The 21,897-nt window shown below is 39.8% G+C and overlaps 1 long non-coding RNA gene across 1 annotated transcript in view; it reads right to left on the bottom strand.

The window, feature by feature from the left end:
- LOC122541937 overlaps window positions 1-21,897 on the bottom strand; it is an 85,560-nt gene that overhangs the window by 29,574 nt on the left and 34,089 nt on the right. Inside the window, exon 2 of the long non-coding RNA XR_006309722.1 lies at window positions 8,179-8,317. This is a non-coding gene — a long non-coding RNA (uncharacterized LOC122541937). The remainder of the gene's footprint in view (window positions 1-8,178; window positions 8,318-21,897) is intronic.

The following is a 21,897-nucleotide window of genomic DNA, read 5'->3' as shown; positions in this document are numbered from 1 at the left end:
TGGTTGCTGGTGTAGTTAAGTATTTGGTCAGTGTTTGTCGGTTTTCTGTATATGCAGGTTTGTGGTTCTCCATTGTCCTTTCTTTTTACTGTGACGTCCAGGAATGCGAGTTTGTTGTCGGTTTCTTCCTCCTTGGTGAACTTTATTCCTGTGAGGGTGTTGTTGATGATGTTAAATGTCTCATCTATCTTGTTTCATTTTGTGATGACAAAGGGTCATCTATGTAGCGGACCCAGATTTTTGGTTTGATGGTTGGTAGGGCTGTTTGTTCTAGTCTTTGCATTACCGCTTCTGCTATGAATCCTGATAGCGGAGATCCCATGGGTGTGCCGTTGGTTTGTTTGTAGACTATGTTGTTGAAAGTGAAGTGGATGATGTTTTCGTTGGTAATGTGATTGATGGTGGTTGGTGTGTGTGTGATGGTCTCTTCTAGAAGTGTGGTAAGTATTTCCTTTGCCAGGTTGATGTTGATGGAGGTGAACAGTGCTGTTACGTCGAATGAGATCATTGCTTTGTCTTCCTCTATTTTGGTGTTTTTGATGATAGAGTTAACATTTTGAGTCCACAATGACTCTTCTTCAGAACACAGAATAATATGTTCTAAAGTACTGTCATATTATTCTTGAAACATTAACTACATTTCTCTCTCTTCAGATGCTACCAGACTTGCTGAGTTTCTCTGGTGCCTTCTGTTTTTATTTTAGATAACATACACACTTGTGACAAGAAAATCCCACAGGTGCAATATCGCACTGAAGAAAGTTGTTTGTCAAGTTTGACTTGAATCATTTTTGATCAATTATATATTTGCTTTGCATCCTTCTATAGCATTCATCGAGAGGAAAATACAAGCAAGCACATCTTTTTGCCAATCCAGCACTTCAGACAGTCACTGATATATAGGTAAAATGGAGTAAAGTGATATACTTACCAAAGTTGCAATTCCATCCATTCGGAGTTGTGTCCCTACTCTGATTAGGGCATGACAAATATCTTGACCAATTAGGAAACCCAATTTGTGAAGGCAGAGACACATCTTAGCATTCTGTACAAATCAGTGTCTATTGTATTTAACTTGATCAACAAGGTATTGTTTTGGATCCAAATTGTGGAAATTTCAAAATAAGGAACCACTGTCTAGTTAAGTTGGAAGTATACTTAAATGGTAAAATCAAATTTAATTCACCATAATTTTTGACATTTTGGCCTTTACACAGGTTATTTGAATTTCCCACAAAAAATGATGAAAGACTATTTTTAGTGATTGTATCGGAGATCCTTTCTCTATTGCAGTCACTGTGGCTCAGAATTTGATAGCTCACTTAATCATCAGAGATGTTTATGTGAGCTTTACTGTTTCCTCTGAATAAGCTGTGCATCACTGTCTTTTTTTATTGCAACATACTGAAGTGAGGGCATATTAAGGACAGAGAGCAACTCATTTCCGGGCACTGTTTTTGCCAGTAAAGGATGGTATGTTGGGATATGAATTAATACTGAATTTCAAAGCCAATTTTGCATACTGCATGAGAATTGCAAACCATGTGCAACCGACCAGAAATTTGGTATTTCATTTTATACCTAAATACAATCAAATTAATTTGCAGCAATGATTACCCTGTTCAACGTGAAGATATCTTCATAATAAATACAAAATATTCTTAGAAACAATTAACTGACAGTGTATATTATTTCAGATATTTTATCACAATAAGACATAACCTATAAATTATTTACCGTTGATGCTTTATAGCTTTCACTATGTCATACATATTTAAGGATCTTTATTTCCACAATGCTGGAACATTTTATATTAATTTGATTGTTCTGTCAAAACACATACTTTCTTTCATGCTTGTCATTTTTCAGAATACCCAAAATTTCAATAGTTGTGTAAAGCTTTTGTAGCCAAAATCCTTAACTTTTTATTCCCTTTAACTTTCTTAAATCCCTTTGGCTATGTCCCAACTCTCAGAAGCAGGTGGCATGGTATCCTCCTGTGCCTGTGCCACTGTCATTTTAAAGTCTCTTACTGAGAGCTTTGCTGGAATGATTGATATCCCCCCTTTTCATTCTCTTCCAATGGAATAACATCCAGTGTCCATTCGCTGTACATTCTAGTTTCAGGCGCTTATCCCTTTGGGAACTGTCACTCAACCCACTTATCTTCACCACTTTGGTGAAATCCTTACAGTTTGTAAAAAATAGTTTAGTTCTGAACTCAAAGTAGGATAAGGATACAAAATTAGATTAGGAGAAATAAAAAATATAAGGAAAGATCAAATTATTTAGAAGAATTTCCTGTTGAACAAATTTCTGAGAGAGCATAGTTTTAGGCTAAAGGGAGGCAGGTTTAAAACAGAGATGAGAAGGAATTATTTCTCTCAAAGGGTCGTGAATCTTTGGAATTCACAACTTTAGAAGAATGCGGTGGATGCCAGGACACTGAATAAACGTAAGGACTAACTAACCAGATTTTAATGAGTAATGGGTTGAAAGGTTAGAAAGAGCAGGCAGGAAAGTGGAGTTGAGGTTGAAATGACATCAGCCATGATTGCAGTAAATGGCGGAGGTAGCTTGACAGGCTGAAAGGCCTACTCCTGCTTCTGGTTCTTATGCTCTGCTCCTGTTGATGGCCAGCTTGGAGGCTGGAAGGGCACTTAATTTGAAGGGGACTGGGCTGGTGGCATAACCAAACCCAGCCAACCTCTTGCCTTCACCAGAATTAAGTTTTGGGTGGGAAGGCCCAAAGTCAACCCACACCAATTGAGACATTTTTGCGGCCAGTTAAAGGCAACTTAAGAGCCTCATTCCACTGCTGCAGCCATTAACCGACCAGCAAGGGGGCATGCCATTATGTGGCATACTCAACAGCTGAACCTATGGGAATAGTTTGTCACTTCAGGTGAAGTGGGGAATGACATTCGAGGAAAGTCATTCAGTGGAACCTGTCATTGGTCAGGGCTGTACTCAATGGGACTTCTACACCCCAGCCACTAACGTGAGCAAGGCCTTCTACAAATCTCACCGAGAGGGATCTTTTGCAATCCTGGAACTGCCAGTAGCGCCCATGGCCTCTGCTATAGTGCTACTGAGTGCAAGAGCTGGTGGACTTTGATTGGCTGGAAGCTGTCCCTTGCCAGGACTTTGGTGCCTAGGGTCTTGATTCCAGCTGATTACGCACTGATGGCCTAACTGATAAGCTGTGTAATTTGGTGAAACTTCAACTCGCCGATAAGACCCCCGCTGCCCTGTAATTAGGCAAATAAAGTTTAACCTGATCAATTCTTCAATGTGGTACAGTGGGCCGGAATGGTGGCTCAGTGATTAGCACTGCAGCATCACAGCACCAGGGTCCCAGGTTCAATTCGAGCCTTGGGCGACTGTCTGTGTGAAGTTTGCACATTCTCCCTGCGTCTGCGTTGGTTTTGTCCGGATGCTCTGGTTTCCTCCCACAGTCCAAAAATGTGCAGATTAGGTTAATTGGCCATGCTAAATTGCCTTGCCCATAGTGTTAGATGCTTTAGTCAGAGGGAAATGGGTCTGGGTGGGTTACTCTTCGGAGGGTTGGTGTGGACTGGTTGGGCCGAAGGGAGTGTTTCCACATTGTAGGGAATCTAATCATTTCCAGCACTGATGTATCATAAATAATCACACAAACATTTATTGCAAGGTTTCTTGAACACCACACTGGTAAGGAACGCATTTTATAGATAATGCCTTCTGTTACATGCATAATTACATATGCAACTGACCTCTGGTACAGCTAGTTGAACTTTTGTAGTCTGTTGGATGATGATCCTTGTTAGCATCACATTTCAGCTAAGATCAAGTTTCTGCTAGTCCTTTGAACTTGATCCTCGAAAGGTTTTGCAGTATCAAAATACAGTGACACAGGCTTTGCATGACATAAATGCATGCATACCTGACACTAACACACATCCCATCCTCACTAACTGGATAGGGCAGTTATTCATGTGGTGGAAATAAAGATAGTTCACAATTGCATCAATCAATATAAACAAGGAGCACTGTTGGCTGAAGGATTATGTTGAGATGTCATATTTGTGATCTTCAGATAGTGTCATAAATCACAGAGCAAAATGTAAATGATTTAGCCATGTAAACCTCAAGAGTACATTAAAGCTATTTCTAGACCAAATTTAACTTTTGAAAACACAGACATGTCAACTGTAATTTAACAGGTGAGGTTATGGGGTGAAATTGCTTTATTGCACCTGTTACCAGTTCAGAAAACAGAGGTTCAAACCCAGAAGCCATCTACATCCCCACATCAGAAGTGAAACATATATAAAATCATGGGCTAAATTTTGTGTTGGAGCACACTTTCCCCCACTGTGGAGGAGGTGGGGAGTGAAATAGTCATACTTTATGATTGGGGTGCTCTGTAATCTGCAATGGTTAAGGGTCACAGTCAGGCTTTTGAAGTTGGAGGGCCAGAGGTTTTTCATCTTCCAGCTTCAGGAGAGCAGTCAGTTGTAAATTAGAAAAGTAATAGAGAACATTTCAACATGAAGGTGGCCTCGCAGAAACTTTAAAATAAAAATCTTTTGAAAAACAGAAATAGCAGAAGGACTGTGCACTTGCATTCAGGCAAAGAAAGCCGTAGGCTTGTTTGGATCTCTGGCAGCCTAACCTGCTATACAGCATTCACCTCAAGGCAGATGAATGCCCAAGTCACATTGGGAAATTGGAGATGAACTTGAAAATACTACTTGGCCTTGCTTGCAGCTTAATGACACTCTTAATGGTCCGGCTTGAACCTGGCTCAACTAAGATGACTGATGCCAGGGACAGTGCACAGAAACTGGCACATTGAATATCTCTGGTGTACTCAGGCCCGACCACTTCCTTTCCCGGCCTTAACTGGATCCAAAAGTCTGCCTCACGTTGTAAAGGCATTCCTGGACACTGCCTGAACTCAGGTTAAGCATCTTGTTAAGGCCAAAAAGTTAATAAGAGTTTATTTTAAGATCCATCATAGAAAACTATTGCCCTAAGAATATAGTCTGAGCCTTTTTCATGCAAGATAATCTGATCTGCATATAGTCAAACCACCAGTCCTTAAAAGGCATTACAGGCCTATCACCACATCCACAGGTCCAGTTTTTGTCGTTTCAGTTACCTGCAGTTTACCATGGCCCGAACATATTACAGGGAACGTTACAGAACCAGGGTCCGGGGATTGCTGGGAAGCCAAGTTTCCCATTTAAATGAATGGGTTCATGACTATTTGTGGTCTTGGAACATATTCCCCCATGGATACAGGAGGACTACTGTATTCAAACTGACCATTCAAAATCATGGAGCCATGATTGGGAAAGATTCTCTCATTTATTTGGTATTACTGCCAATCACCTTTCCAATTCCCTTTGCTCCAGATTTTACTTTGCATCTGTTACTGGTGAAGCAGCTGGCTGAAAATTACAAGGTACCACAGCCCCAACAGTTTCCTTGAATTATTACATTGGGCACCAAGGAGCAACTTTGAGTAGTCCTCAGGCCAGCCTCTTCTGAAATGTGATTTATACCAGTAAATAGACACGAGAAAGAATTATTTTCCAATAACATATATTGAAGCTATCAGTGTAATGATTGAACATTATGACTCAGGCCTTTCTTTACATAGCATGGACTAGAGCATTTTTCAGCACCATGAATTTTAAATAAAAGTTATTCAGAGCTAGCTGACCATTACACAATACCAAAAAATAATATAGCTTCAAAGAGCCATGGTCTTACTTAGGAGATGAAAGTAGGTATGATGGTTGAGATGGAAGACTTGATTATGAAGTACCTTAATGAAGCAATTCCATAGGAAACCAAGGTGCTGACTGGAACCATCTCAGCACAACTCTAGCCCAACATGAAGTTAAAGAGGCCGCCTTATAGCTGAGGACCAACAAAGTGACTGGCGCTAATTAATCCACGCCTGCGTACTAAATTACAGAGAGGCATTCTTGGCTTGTAAACACAACCTCACCTCCCTCATCTTGAAGGAGGACAGCAAGCTAGGGGATCTCCAAGATGCAATAGCTGTGGCCATTATTTAGAAAGCAGACAAAGCCGACTACTGGTATTCCTATCATCTGCCACAGGGCAAGTCATTGCACAAATCCTCCTCAATCACTGTCTCAGAGTGTCTGAAAATCTCCTATGAGAATCACAATATGGATTCTGATCATCAAGAGACACAGTGATCTTCATAGCAAGACAAATTCAAGAAAAGTAAAGAGCAGCAGCAACCTCTTTCTACAGCCTTCTTTACCTCACAAAGTTGACTCTTTCAACTGTAAGGGACAATGGAGCATTCTCTTCTAATTTGGTTGCCTGCAAAAATTCATCACCATCCTCCATCTATTGCATTACAGCATGCAAGCCACAATCCTCATCAATAGATCTATGACAGACCCAATACACTTAAATAGGGTTAAGCAGGGCTGAGTCAAGGCATCAACACTCTTCTTTATCTTACTTGCCAAAATATTGCACCCCAACTTCATTAAGCTTCCTGCTGGATTATGAGCTCCTCTAAAGGACAAGCAGGATACTGTTCAAACAGTATCACCTCCAGACCAGAACCAAGACCACCCCAGCCTCTGTCATCAAGCTGCAGTGTGCAAATGCACATACTCAGAGGCCAAACTGTCATCAATACATTCACAGAGACATATAAGAGAATGAGCCTGAGACCAACCATTTGGAAGACAACCTGCTCCTACTGCCCAGCACTTACCTGCATAATCAAGATCTACATTGAGCAACTGGTCATTGTAGATCAATTCGTGTAACTCTTGAGTCTCATTTGAGGAAGGGCAGACATCAATGATAAAATCCAACATCACCTGCAGTATGTTTGATGACAAACACCTCAAACCCAACAGCTTTCTCATGGTCTACGGGACAACGATGTGATCAGTACATCTGTATTTGTCAGTGAGTTGTACAACATATAACTTAACCCCCTAGAGAAATATCACTAGTGATGCCTCCACAAAATCCTGCAATTTCATGAGCAGGTTAGGCACTCCAATATTAATGTGCTCCTTCAGTCCAATATCACCAGTATTGAGACACTGGTTACAGTCAATCAGCTGTATTTAGTAGGTCACATGTTCCACATGCCTGACACAAGACTTTCAAAACAAGCTCTCCAATCTGAGCTTCATCATAGCAAATGGTTACCTAGAGAACAGAGGGAATGGCTTCAAGTACATCCTCAATGACACCCTGAAAAATGCAATAACTCATCTGTGGAATTCTTTACCACGCAAGGCTTTTGCAGCTGAGTCATAAGGTATCTTCAAGGGATGAGATAGACAGATCTTTAATCAGTAAGTGAATCAGAGAAGGTAGGAAAATGGAGTTGAGGATCTCATTCAGTGGCAGATCAAATTTCATGGGCTGAATGACCTACATCAGCTCTTATGTCTTATGGACCTAATGGGAATCTGTAGCCAAAGGCTGCCCAAACTGGAGAAGCATCCTTGAAGGTGCCAAACAAGAACCATTTCCAACACACCTAGATCGACAGCATGCACAACAATAGAAACAGTATGCAGAAATCTGACCAATCCACTTCAGCACAGACCACCTACCCCACCATTAGCAGAGTTTGGAAATCCAGTATTGATCTATTTAGTCACTTTAAGAGTTGCAAAAAGTCATTCTCAATCCCAAGTGACTGCCCAATGGCGGAAACAGATAGATCAACTAATATACACATAAATATAAAGAAGCAGATGCTGGAAATCTGAAATAAAAAATGGAAAATGTTGGAAATGATCAATAGGTTTATCAGCATGTGGAGAGAGAGAAAGTTACCATTTCAGACCAAACACCTTTAACTTGAGGTTCTGAGAGTTAGGAAACACAGAGATGCCTGACAAAACTACTATAAAATATGCTGGAAGTTGCTTCGTGCGTTGGCAGAATTTGAAGTAATTAAGTTAAACTTTCATATAGAATAATGCTGCCCATTATTCCTCCCATTTAACAGTGCAACGTTTGCCAAATACTGTAATTCAAAAAAAGAATTCAAAAGCTGTCCAGAAGAAATGGTGCACGTTTATGTAATTCTGGTATGATTATTATTCCAAAGTTCTTTCCCTCTATAAGGTTGTGTGAATGAGATCAGTAAAAATGATATGACCCTACCTTATCATGTTGATGACTTGAGATTATGTTATCCAGTGCTCAGAGAAGATACAGTAAATTGCATTCCCTACTCCACAGGGAGACCCTTGAGCTGCAGTTGCATGGGCAGTTAGCACATAGACCAGCAATAAGAAGAAGCCTGTATTAATGCAAAGATAAATATTTTTTTAAAAGGGAAGTCATGACTTCAAATGTTGTTATAGAGTCATAGAGATGTACAGCATGGAAACAGACCCTTCAGTTCAATTCGTCCAAGCCGACCAGGTATCCCAATCCAATCTAGTCCCACCTGCCAGCGCCCGGCCCATATCCATCCAAACTCTTCCTATTCATATACCCATCCAGATGCCTTTTAAATGATGCAGTTGTACTAGCCTCCATCACTTTCTCTGGCAGCCCATTCCACACTCGCACCACCCTCTGCGTGAAAATGTTGCCCCTTAGGTCTCTTTTATATCTTTCTCCTCTCACCCTAAACCTATTCCCTCTAGTCCTGGACTCCCCCACCCCAGGGAAAAGACCATGTCTATTTACTCTATCCATACCCTCATGATTTTATAAACCTCTATAAGGTCACCTCTCAGCCTTCGACGCTCCATGGAAAACAGTGCTAGCCAATTCAACCTCTCCCCATAGCTCAAATCCTCCAACCCTAGCAACATCCCTGTAAATCTTTTCTGAATCCTTTCAAGTTTCACAATATAGGAAGATCAGAATTGCATGCTATATTGTTGTTGTTTCAGCTTGTAGTGTGACACAATAACACCAGCGACACCCCAATCACTAACAATATTGTGTTAATCATGGCTGGTTTCCAGATGGAATATAATGATTATTAAAATAATTGATATATCTAATCCAACAAAAGTTGGGTCACCCAGCCTAATCCCACTTCCCTTCATTTGGTCCATAACTCTCGGGATGACTTGCATATCCAGACATCTTTTAAATGTGTTGAAAATGTCTGTTTTTGGTAGTGATTTCCAGACATTTACCACCCTCTCAGTGAAAAAAAAATCCATTTCTGCCATTCATTTTAAATTCATGCCCCCTATTTACTGACTTCTGTGTTAAGGAAAATAGATCCTTCCCATTCATTCTTTCCAGGCCCTTCACAATATGGTATATCGCCACCAAATCTCCCCTCAGCGTATATAAAAGCAAAATGTTGCAAATGCATGAAACCTGAAACAAACACAGAAACAAACACAGAAAATTATGGGTCTAGCAGTTTCTGTGGAGAGGGAAACAGAGTTTAATATTTGAGTCCAGTACAAAGCTGCTTTAGTTTCTGCTGTTCCAAGGAGAACTCTGGCCCATATAACCATTCCTTGTAACTGCATTTTTCACCCTGGCAATACTCTTGTAAACTTATGTTGGCACCATTGAAAGAGTATTGAGTACAGGAATTCACTTTTAGATAAGGAACAGCAGATAATGGTTGGATACAAAGAAGATGGTATAAAGTGGGAGTAGAAATCTGCACAATATGTAACTTGTTTAATAGAAAACAATTGTATAAAATGGACCATATACAGAATCTATATTCAAGTGGACTGCCAATTTCATGTCTTTTGACTAAACCTGGAGATACCGGACACACTAAAAAAAACAAGAGTCACATATTGCTGAAGGAAGGTATGTCACTGAATCTTTTCATCTCATATTCATTGGGATAAATGCAAGAACGTAAAAAATTCAAATGATTAGAACAATTTCTCACAGAGGAGAAAATAGTGCTGATTGGTTAGCAAGTCAACTCCAATTGGCCATGAAAAAAGCAATGGAAAACTATAAGCTCCCAAGTTCCAAATAAGAGCAGTGAAAACACAAAGAAAAGTGAAAAACAATGCATTGGTATTAAATGTATTTTTAGCTGCTGTGTTACTACTTAAGGAGAGATTGGACAAAATTGGATTGCTTTTGTGGAATGAAAATGTTAAATATTAGGGGGCATGCGTATAAGGTGAGAGAGGAAAAGCTTAAAGGAAAGTGTGAAGCAAGTTTTTTTTACACCGAGGATGGTAGGTGCCTGATGTGCCTGGTAGGTGCCAGCTAGGGGCGATCGTAGAAGCTGATATGACTGCAACATTTAAAAGGCATTTCATCAGATACATGGATAGGCAGTGAATACAGGGATCTGGGCCATGTGCAGGCAGATGGGATTAGTTTAGAATGGCATCATGGCTGGCACAGACATGGTGGGTTAAACAGTCTGAGCCTGGACTGTACTGTTTTGTGTTCTAACATAGCCAATAAGTGCCTTATTAGAGCATTAGATCTTCCTTGAACACTGCTACTAAAATTATGCAAAAGGCAGCAGGTGCTTTTACATTTTGTTTTATTGAAAACATCTGTATATAGTATACTGCAAGGAAATAAGATCATTTTTTTTCCTAAGCATTTGAACAAGAAAATCTGCTTTCTAGATCATGGTATCACCTTTCATTCGCCTTTTGTGTAGTTCATGGAAGCAAATATGTGTGTTAACATTTACAATTGTAATGTCATATGGCATAGGAAGTTGCTTAATGTGTTTGTTCAATGACTAAGAACTCCCATGTGAGTTTAATGTCGTTTTTCTCTGGGGTTTCCATTGCCCCTCTATGAAATTACTATAGTAAAGCAAAAAACTTGAGGATTTTTCATTGTAGTTCTTGCCTGTTTCTGTGCAGTTTTAAACAATGGGTCTGAAATTTTCTTCTGATTCTTCTAATCTAGAGCAGAGATTACAATATACATTTTGCAAGGTGTGACGCAATTTTGGTCATAGCTGTTTCACTCTGTGTTGGTTTGATGTAGCATACAGATAAAAGCATCCAGTCTGATTAACCAAGTCAGCTCAAAAACAAAATACTACATATAGTATAAATATGAAATAAAACCAGAAAAAGCTGAAAATACTCAGGTGTGAAGAAAAAACAGAATTAACATTCTATGTCTATCAGGAATTGAGGAAAGTTAGAAATGTAGTAGGTTTTAAGCAAGTGAAAGCAAAAGGGGAAGAAGAAAAAAACAAAAAGGAAGGTCTGTAATGAGGTGACGGGTAGGAGAGATTAAATGATATAAGATATCATGGTAAAAAAGTGTGAACAGCAAAAGTGCACACCAAGTACCTTAATGATGACCACAACATATAATTTCAGTACCATGAAACATTTTATCATTTAATCTCTCCTGCCATCTTCTGCCATTCTGAATAGCTACGCTTTACTCGCACTCTCGGTTTTCCAAAGCCAGCTAGCAATCTGTTCTGTCACTTATCTCCTGATACCACATTCCCTGATCTGATTAATTAGTTTATTTTAGGCCTCTTATTGAAGACCTTTTGAAAGTTCAGAGAGATTACATCTATTGGACTGCAATACCATCACTGAAAGCTAACATGCAGGCTCATAAGCAATTAGAAAATCAAATAGTAGTAACAATAGTAGTAGTAAAGGTCTTTATTGGAAGAAACTTTGAGTACGGAATAAGTTAGTTTTGCTGGAACTGCTTACAGCAGTAGTCCATGACAAATCCTTTTTATTTTAAATGAACTTAACTAATTGCTCATTTCTTCATTCAATATCATGTCAATTAGTTCTATCTCTGGTAACTACCAATGTAAAATAATTATGGTCTAATTGTGCAGCTTTGCAGTTATGCTTTCCTCCATTTCCAGTTCAGTCCTGGCAGCTCCCGGGATCTGCAGGCCTGGGAAAAGAAGGATGAAGTGCTAGTGGGTGTTACGCCAACTCACCATTCCTCAGCCACCATGCTGTGGATCTGGTAGTGCCAGAAGCTGAAACTACACCTGGAGTATTCCGTACAAATTTGATTTCCTCACCAAAAGGAAGAAGTAATTTGCCATAAGTTAGGTGAAACAAAAGTTCATAGATTAATCACTGGGATAATGGGAGTATCCAATGAGAAGACATTGAGGACTCTGCAATATAATGAGATTCATGAAAATCATGATTACGTAATGCAGATGTAACTCTGACATCATTAAGAGAAAAGACACCATCAAGTGAGAATGAACGTGTGAAGAGAGGTTTCAGATACTACACTAGAGAGCTGTATTTGATTACCTACCAAGTACATAGGTAAATGAAGAAGATTTCAGTATATAGGAGTTGAAGAACCTTACTTAGTGATAAGGAGCAAGCAGCTTCTGGGACAGTATCTGTGCAGGGATCTACAACTTGACATATTCCAGACTGATATCACAACGTAGCAAGGAGCAGTACTTAAAATACAAGATAATGTATGGTGATAGCAAAGGTAAAAATCTCCAGAGCCAGGATCTGAAGTTAAAAGAGTCCAAGGAACGCAGCTAAAGTGAGAAAGCTTGAAATACAGTTTAGAAGACATTGATTATGGGGTTAGAGAGTGGGAAGTCTCCAATAATCAGGAAAGACAACATCAGAAGATGTTTGGAGCATAGCAATGAACTGGCAATACACTAGAATGTAAAAACACAGGGCTTATAGGGGTCTGAGCAACATGGGCTATTGCACACTTTGTGACATAATAGGGATAAAAAGTCCGATGACGCCAATCCTGATGCTGGAAGCATCTCACTCCATCTTATATGTTTTTGCCATGTAGCAATGCAAGTTTCTCGCTAGTTAACAGCAAATTATCAATTAGGGAAGTTTATAACTAGTTAGACACCTTGTTAATAGCCAAATTTATCTCATTAATATTCAGCTTCCTTTGTTACCAAGTACGCCAAACAAAGTGGGCGTCAAGAAATCTCAACATGGAAATCAAAGTGAGTACCTGGCTATTTCACCTCGCTGCTGGCTGTGAACAGCCTTCATGTTGATCAGCACCAAACAGCATCTCAGGGCATGATTCAAGGGCACCAGTTGCACGTACTTTTCAACCACAGACATTGGCATCTGTCCTACATCAGGCAGTTTACAGAACGGTACAACATCATCCCCCTAGTGATGAACCCAAGCAAACCAGATTGAGGTGATCTGGAACTCTGACTAAACATCCCAATCTGAGAGATTTGTACTTTGAACTTAGCTGGGTTGAGGTGGTGATGATTATAATGATGCAATGGATAAGTGATAATGATCATAATAATGATAACGTTTAAAAATAATCTGTAAGTAAGGAAAAGTAAACTCCTAGAACAATATAGAACTAGTAGAGGGAGATCTGTATTTGGTACAAATCCTGATGATGTGGAGTCATAGAGTCATAATGCATAGAAGCAGAACCTTTAATCCAACTAGTCCATGCTGACCATGTTCCTAAATCAAACTAGTCCCATTTGCCTGTGTTTGGCCCATATCCCACCAAACCTTTTCTATACATGTACTGATGCCAATGTTGTAATTGTACCTGCAACCCCACTTCCTCTGGCAGTTCATGCCACATTCGAACCACTCTCTGTGTAAAAATGTTAACCCAATGTCCTTTTTGAATCTCTCTCTCACCTTAAAGATATGCTTCCTAGTTTTGAACTTCCCCACCAAAGGGAAAAGACCCTTGCTATTCACCTGATCTATGTCCACATGAATCCAACTTCAACAAGAAGACGACACCAGTCCTGAATGAGCATGATGCCACAGTAGACAGCTTTATTTGATCACCTAACATGGACAGATGTAAATAAAAGGAGTGTTACTGTACATAGGGAGTTAAGAAGCTTTAGTTAATGATAAAAATAAGCAGTTATAAGGAAAGAGTCTTTGCAGGCACCCATAGCCTGACATTCTCCAGATCACTACCTACACCGAATTGACTGCAATGGTTCAAGAAGACAGCTCACAGCCATCTTCTAAAGAGAGATTAGGGACAGCCAGCAAAGTCCACACCAAATGAATGAATAAAAAAACCCTTTTTATTTTAAATGAACTTAACTAATTGTTCATTTCTTCATTCAATATCATGCCAATTAGTTCTATCTCTGGTAAATACCAATGTGAAATAATTATGTTCTAATTCTGCAGCTTTTCTGCTATCACCTAAAGTATTATCCTGTCCATAACCAGTCTTCCCTGTTTTATTAATGTGCCTGTCAAATATTTCACTCTTATGTTTCATCTTCCTTCATAAAATGTGTAGTTCATCTTTGCCTTCTTAATATTTATTTGACTTCTTAAATGTTTCACATTCTGTTTTCTCATCTGTCTTTTGTAGTCTGTGCTTAATCCAAATCATGATTTTACTACCACAACAGAAAGATAACTGTTAAGACCACAACTAATTTCTGTCACACTGGTGGCTGATGTACTCAAACATTAAAGTGCTCTCCTCTGCTACCAATTTTAGTTGAACTCCCACATATCGTTTGGGTAAGTTAATTCCTCTGAACTAATTTCCTATTGGTGTGATCTGTTGTCATTGTTGAAATAATTTGGATAGCATAACTAATCAGAAAGGTGAAACAAAAATGTTTTTTTCTATTGTTAGACATCACCTCATTATCATGTTTGTGTAAATTATTAAATTTAAATTATCAATTTCCACAGTACATATAATTTAAAGCTATATGCCACCTACGTTTATTTATTATTGGGATATTGTTAAGAAGGCTTTCAGTTGGTATTTCTTTATGAGCAAAATGTTGTCACATATTTCCTTTTAGAGAGAGAAATACATAAAAGTAAACTAAGATGGTAGTTAGGACACTTTTTGTTTGTCTACACGATGCACTTTGTATTTGGACTCCAGTGAGTCTAGCATTAGCAGTGAACAGAAGTCAAAATTGGATTGATTAAAATGGTTTGAAGGGTAAAATTGTAAATATGGGGTACATGTTGGGTTGGTTTGTTGGAGGAAAATTAAGAATACTCTTCCCATTGGTCAAATTTTGCAACTATTGGGCAAAAGTTATTAGTTGTGCTCATACACAAGCTCAGATTTAGGCTGAAATTAGGTGAAAGGGTTACTAGTCTTTCAGAGGATATCAGGCAAGTTATTCCAGAAACAATACGTTGTAAGATGGAGCTGGAACCAGACATGAGGGATGTATAGCGGCAGGATAGGTAGTTAATGTAGTAAGTTTGGCAAGATACTGCAAGAAAACTTGCTATACCTAGTAGTATAAATCCCTCTAAAAACACAATTCGTACTTAGCTAAAAAGCATAAGATTCAAACCCATGCCTTTAAGCTGCAAAGAGATTTTTAAGTATGTTAGAGTTAAGTTGAAAGTTAAAATCTTGAAGAACAAAATGAATCAAGAGGTCAGATTCAGGGAACCAAGAAGAGAAGCCACCAAGAATTCCAGAATCCACAGACAGGTAAATCAGCACATATTGCTACCTGTGTCTCAGACTATGTATCCACTAGCGGCGTTGTTGTGGTTCTGTTCGCCTGTCTCAGCGTCTCTCGCCCGAAAGTGTTCAATGTTTATGCGAAGATTTGTAGCTCGGGTGCTCGTTGTTAGCGGCGTGTTAAGTATTAAACTTTGTTGCAATAAACCTTATTAGTTTGGACTCTAAATTAATGATTGTTGTTTTTAACTAATAATGTTATTCACCAACAAGAAATCTCTTACTCCAAGGTTTAGTTTCTCCTGTTTTATTAACAAAACACAAGCCATTTTGTACTTCTGCATCAATTTCTATATCTAATAATATAGCTTAAAATGGTGATGAAACATACCTGAAGATAAATATTTATTCATTGTAACTTTTAGCTTACAAATAACATTCTCTTTCAAACAATGTGTTCAAACAGTCAGAGATAGAAAGTATATGCCAAAGTTGTTAAAATACAGTTATATTTGAAAATGTCTGATGTTTAATAAAGTTCCAAAGTTCTTTCTAAAAGAAAAGGTATTTGTTTCGGATGTTTACAGTGAATCCCTGGCTGCAGCACAAGGCATTTTAAATGCATAATCCACAATTATAAATAGTTCCCTGAGGATCCAGATACTAACCAGGCAGATATTTGCAGGGCAAAGCAGCATGAATATTCTTGGAACAGTTGAAAAACAATACGTGGCAAAAAAGGAATTCTGAAAATCTGCTTGTTACATGTTGTACCATTGCCCCCTCCTGATGATGAATAGTTTCACTCCCGGGTTATTTCCTGACCTAACATTTTATGAATAAGTAGAAAACATTTGCTATATTTCATACTAATGAGGTTCTGCAAGGATATATCTTGTGTGGTGTATTTTTGAAGCATTTTCCCACCTTCACATTTTTTCTGCATACATGTCTAAATTCAGGCTTTCTATACTAGCTAAGATACAGGAGACTAACAAATTAATAAATCCATAGATGGCATCCGTCTATGTCTGTAACTGATTGCTGTCTCTCAAAAGTCAGCTTGCATAACTGTCAGAATCCCAATCTATATTTGAATTATATTCCTCCATCCTCTAGATTGCTGTGGTGAAACTGACGAGACTATCTTACAGGATAAAAAAAATCACAACACCAGGTTATAGTCCAACAGGTTTATTTGGAAGTACTAGCTTTCAGAGCACTATTCCTTCATCAGGTGATTGTGGAGAATAAGACTGTAAGACACAGAATTTATAGCAAAGGTTTACAGTTTGATGTAACGGAAATGATATATTGAAAAAGACCCGGATTGTTTGTTAAGTCTCTCATCTTTTAAAATGATTTGGAGATGCTGGTGTTGGACTGGGGCGTACAAAGTTAAAATCACACAACATCAGGTTATAGTCCAAAACATCAGGTTATAGTTTTGGAAGCTCAAAAACTGCATGAATTCATGTAAAACTCTGTTATCTCACTTTTTAGATTAGAATCAATCTAAACATCATGGCATAGACAGAGAACACAGGGGGCTAACACCTTCAACATATTGTCTAGCTAACACCAAATATTACAGTTAACCTGAGAATGCAACCTTTTAAAAACATTTTGTGATTTACACATGAAAGAAGTGAAACTATCATGGTATTCAAACAGATGAAAGACTCAACAGACAATCAAGGTATTTTTCAATGTATAATTTCAGTTACATCACACTGTAAACTTTTGCTATAAATTCTGTGCCTTACAATTGTGTCCTCCACAACCACCTGATGAAGGAACGGCGCTCCAAAAGCTAGTGTGTTTCCAATTAAACCTGTTGGACTATAATCTGGTGTTGTGTGATTTTTAACTTTGTACACCCCAATCCAACACTGGTATCTCCAAATCATGACTACTATCCACATCACTAACTGTAGGCTTAAAGTGGAAAGGATCTCCAAGAAGATCGCACATATTGACACAGCCACAAGTTTCTACAGAAATGCAGGCAAGCAGGAAAGATCCACCAAAATGGACCATTGGTTCTTGTAGCAGACACGGAGGAGTTCATCAGATGAATGAGACTCTGGGAATTCTTTCAAAGTGCCAGCAGTAATCCCAATGAGCCCACCGATGAACTGGAACAGTCATCACAGAGATATGTAAAGGACCGACCAAAGAAGGTGTCAACTTGGACTCCACCGGAGGGCTGCTGCCCTAGGCTTGACATGTATGCTCAAACCATCAGGAAATACATAAATGCCAGATTCATCAGCCATACCCACAAGGTAGAGCAAAACATCACCCGTTCACAACGCAATGCCATCCATGCTCTCAAAACCAATCACAACATTGTCATCAAACCAGCAGATAAATGAGGAGCCATTGTCATTCAGAATAGAACAGACTACTGCAAGGAAGTGTACCGACAACTGAACAATCAGGAACACTACAGGCAACTACCAGCTGATCCGAACAAAGAACACACCCATGAATTAAACACATTGATCAGGACTTTGGATCCAGTCCTTCAGAGTTCCCTAGGCACCTTCATCCCACGTACTTCTCGTGTAGGTGACTTCTACTGCCTTCCAAAGGTACACAAAGCCAACACACCAGGATATACCATCATATCAGGCAATGGGACACTATGTGAGAATCTCTCCAGCTATGTGGAAGGCACCTTAAAACCTATTGTATAGGGGATCCCCAGCTTCTGTCGCGACACTACGTATTTCTTGCAGAAACTCAGCACCCACGGACCAGTCGAACCGGGAACATTCCTCGTCACAATGGATGTTTCAGTATTCTATAACAACATCCCCCATAATGATGGCATCGCGGCAACAGCCTCAGTATTCAACACCAACAACTGCCAATATCCAAACACCGTCCTACAACTCATCCGCTTTATCCTCGATCACAACGTCTTCACCTTTGACAACCAGTTCTTCATCCAGACACATGTAACAGCTATAGGGACCAAACTTGCACCTCAATATGCCAACATCTTCATGCACAGGTTCAAACAAGACTTCTTCTCTACATAGGATCTCCTACCAACATTATACACCTGACACATTGACGACAGTTTCTTCCTCTGGACCCATAGCGAGGAGTCACTGAGAAAACTACACAGTGATATCAACAAGTTTCATCCCACCATCAAACTCACCATGGACTACTCTCGACTATCTGTCTCATTCTTGGACATATGCATTTCCATCAAGGATGGACACCTCAGCACCACACTCTACCGCAAACCCACAGACAACCTCACAATGCTACCACCCAGCTTCCACCCAAAACATATTAAAACAGCCATTCCCTATGGACAAGCCCTATGCATACACCGGATCTGCTCAGATGAGGAGGGATGCCCTCATAAGAATGGTGTGCGATGCTCAACTCATCGACCGCCAGTTCCGACGTGCCACTGTAAGGAACCCTAATGACCTCCTTAGGAGACAGACACGTTCTGCAACCGAAAGGGTACCCTTCATTGTTCAGTACTTCCCAGGAGCTGAAAAACTACGCCATGTTCTTCGTGACCTGCAACACATTATCAATGAGGATGAGCACCTCGCTAAGACCTTCCCCACACCTCCACTGCTTGCCTTTAAACAATTGCCAAACCTCAAACAGAACATTGTTTGTAGCAAGCTGCCCGGCTTTCAGGACAACTCCATACAACCTTGTCCACGTGTCAGAGTGTGGACATGGATACCACCATTACACGTGGGGACACCTCCCACCATGTACATGGCAGGTACTCATGTGACTCAGCCAACATTGTCTATCTTATACGTTGCAGGCAAGGATGTCCCGAAGATTGGGGAAACCGAGCAAAGGCTACGGCAACGGATGAATGGGCACCACTCAACAATCAGTTGGGGAACACTTCAGCGGTCCAGGACATTCGACCTCGGACCTTCGGGTGACCATCCTCCAAGGTGGACTTCGGGACAGGCAGCAGAGAAAAGTGGCCGAGCAGAGGCTAATAGCTAAGTTCCATACTCATAGGGAGGGCTTCAACCGGGATCTTGGGTTCATGTTGCACTACAGGTGACCACATTTCACTATACACACACAAAGACACACACACACACATATACACAGACACACACAGATACACAGACACTCTCACACACCCTTACTGACACACACTCCCACATGCATCCTGTCAGAGACTTAGGCCACTCTACAACACATACACACATAAGACACTCTACACTCACTACACACACATATACACTCTCTCACACAGACACTCACAACCCCCAACCCAGACAGACACACACACACAGATAGACATAAAGACCCACATGCACACATATATTTTGTGGGGTGAATTTGTACTTGCAGGGTTACATTGTACTTTGCTCAAAAACTGCATGAATTCGTGGAAATCTCTGTTATCTCACTTTTTAGATTACAATCAATCTAAAAATCATGGTATAGACAGAGAACACAGGGGGCTAACACCTTCAACATATTGTCTAGCTAACACCAATTGTTACAGTTAACCTAAGAATGCAACCTTTTTAAAAACGTTTTGTGATTTACACATGAAAGAAGTGAAACTATCATGGTATTCAAACAGATGAAAGACTCAACAGACAATCAAGGTATTTTTCAATGTATAATTTCAGTTACATCACACTAAAGTTTTGCTATAAATTCTGTGCCTTACAATCGTGTCCTCCACAATCACCTGATGAAGGAGCAGCACTCCGAAAGCTAGTGTGCTTCCAATTAAACCTGTTGGACTATAACCTAATGTTGTGTGATTTTTAATCTTTTAAAATGACCATGTAGGTTTCAGTTCTTTCATATGTAAATCGCAAAACTTTTTTTAAAAGTTACATTCTCGAGTACCCTTTAACAATTAGTGTCCTATCAGCCTAGATAAGGTATTGAAGGTGTTAACTCCCTGTGAGGCCGCCTGTGCCAGAATGGTCAGACTGATTCAATTCTAAAAAAAACATGATTTGGAGATGCCAGTGTTGGACTGGGGTGTACAAAGTTAAAAATCACACAACACCAGGTTATAGTCCACCAGGTTTAATTGGAAGCACACTAGCTTTCGGAGTGACGCTCCTTCATCAGGTAGTAGTGGAGGGCTCAATCCTAACACACAGAATTTATAGCTAAAATTTACAGTGTGATGTAACTAAAATTATACATTGAAAAATTGATTGTTAAGCCTTTCATTTGTTAGAATACAGTGATAGTTTCACTTCTTTCATGTGTAAATCACAAAACCTTTTTTTAAAAGTTGCATTCTCGGGTTAGCTGTTAACAATGGGTGATAGCTAGACAATATGTTGAAGGTAAAGGGAAGCTGCTCGGATGCTGCCTGAACTGCTGTGCTCTTCCAGCACCATTGATCCAGAATATGTTGAAGGTGTTAGCCCCCTGTGTTCTCTGTCTATGCCATGATGTTTAGATTGCTTCTAATCGAAAAAGTGAGATAACAGAGTTTTACATAAATTCATGCAGTTTTTGAGCTCAGAGTTCTACATGAATGCATGCAATTTTTGAGCAAAGTACAATGTAACTCTGCAAGTACAAATTCACCCCACAAAATATATGTGTGCATGTGGGTCTTTGTCTGTCTGTGTGTGTGTGTCTGTCTGGGTTAGGGGTTGTGAGTGTGAGAAAGTGTGAGAAAGTGTGTGTGCGTGCGCAGAGTGTCTTAAGTCTGTGAGGGGGTGCATGTGTGAGTGTGGGAGTGTGTGTGTCTGTAAGGGTGTGTGTGCAGAAAACTAGCCACCAGGATACATGAACATCAACTAACCACAAAAAAACATGACCCACTCTCACTAGTACCCTCACATATGGATGAGGAAGGACACCACTTTGACTGGGACAACACATCCATCCTAGGACAAGCCAAACAGAGACACACACAAGAATTCCTAGAAGCATGGCATTCCAACCGGAACTCTATCAACAAACACATTGACTTGGAGCCCATCTACCACCCCCTGAGAAAAAGAGCAGGAAATTATATCACCACAGGAAATGATATCGCCACAGGAAATGACATCACCTACCCAAAGAAATCCAAATACATAAATAGAAAACAGGAATTATCAACAGCGCTTTGCCCGGAGGCCCACTGAAGATGTTACCTAGTAGGGTGACGAAACATCTGGAAATGAACATTCCAGCTCAGCGAGCAAACCTATATCCAGCAAGGGATAAGTTAGCTCATTTACCCATAAACATATCTTCAAGAATATATCTGAGAAATGATCACTTGCAGTAATGTTGGGAATAAGCTGGAATGATGGCTCTGTCCTTCTGTTTGTACAGATTTGTACCTATCAGGCAAAGAAGAAGCAGACGGGTTTGAAACACATGGATTGTGCTATCAAAGGAAGACCCTGCTGCATTGGGACAAAGGGCAGGTGGGTGTCTTTCAGTCTAGGCAATTAATCACAGGAAATAGAAAATGGCAGATAAATTGAACTGTTTATTTGCATCTGGGTT

The sequence above is a fragment of the Chiloscyllium plagiosum genome, chromosome 38 (genome assembly GCF_004010195.1).
Source record: "Chiloscyllium plagiosum isolate BGI_BamShark_2017 chromosome 38, ASM401019v2, whole genome shotgun sequence".
Taxonomy (NCBI): domain Eukaryota; kingdom Metazoa; phylum Chordata; class Chondrichthyes; order Orectolobiformes; family Hemiscylliidae; genus Chiloscyllium; species Chiloscyllium plagiosum.
The sequence above is the reverse complement of the archived record's forward strand: the minus strand, read 5'-3'. Positions and strand labels throughout refer to the sequence as shown.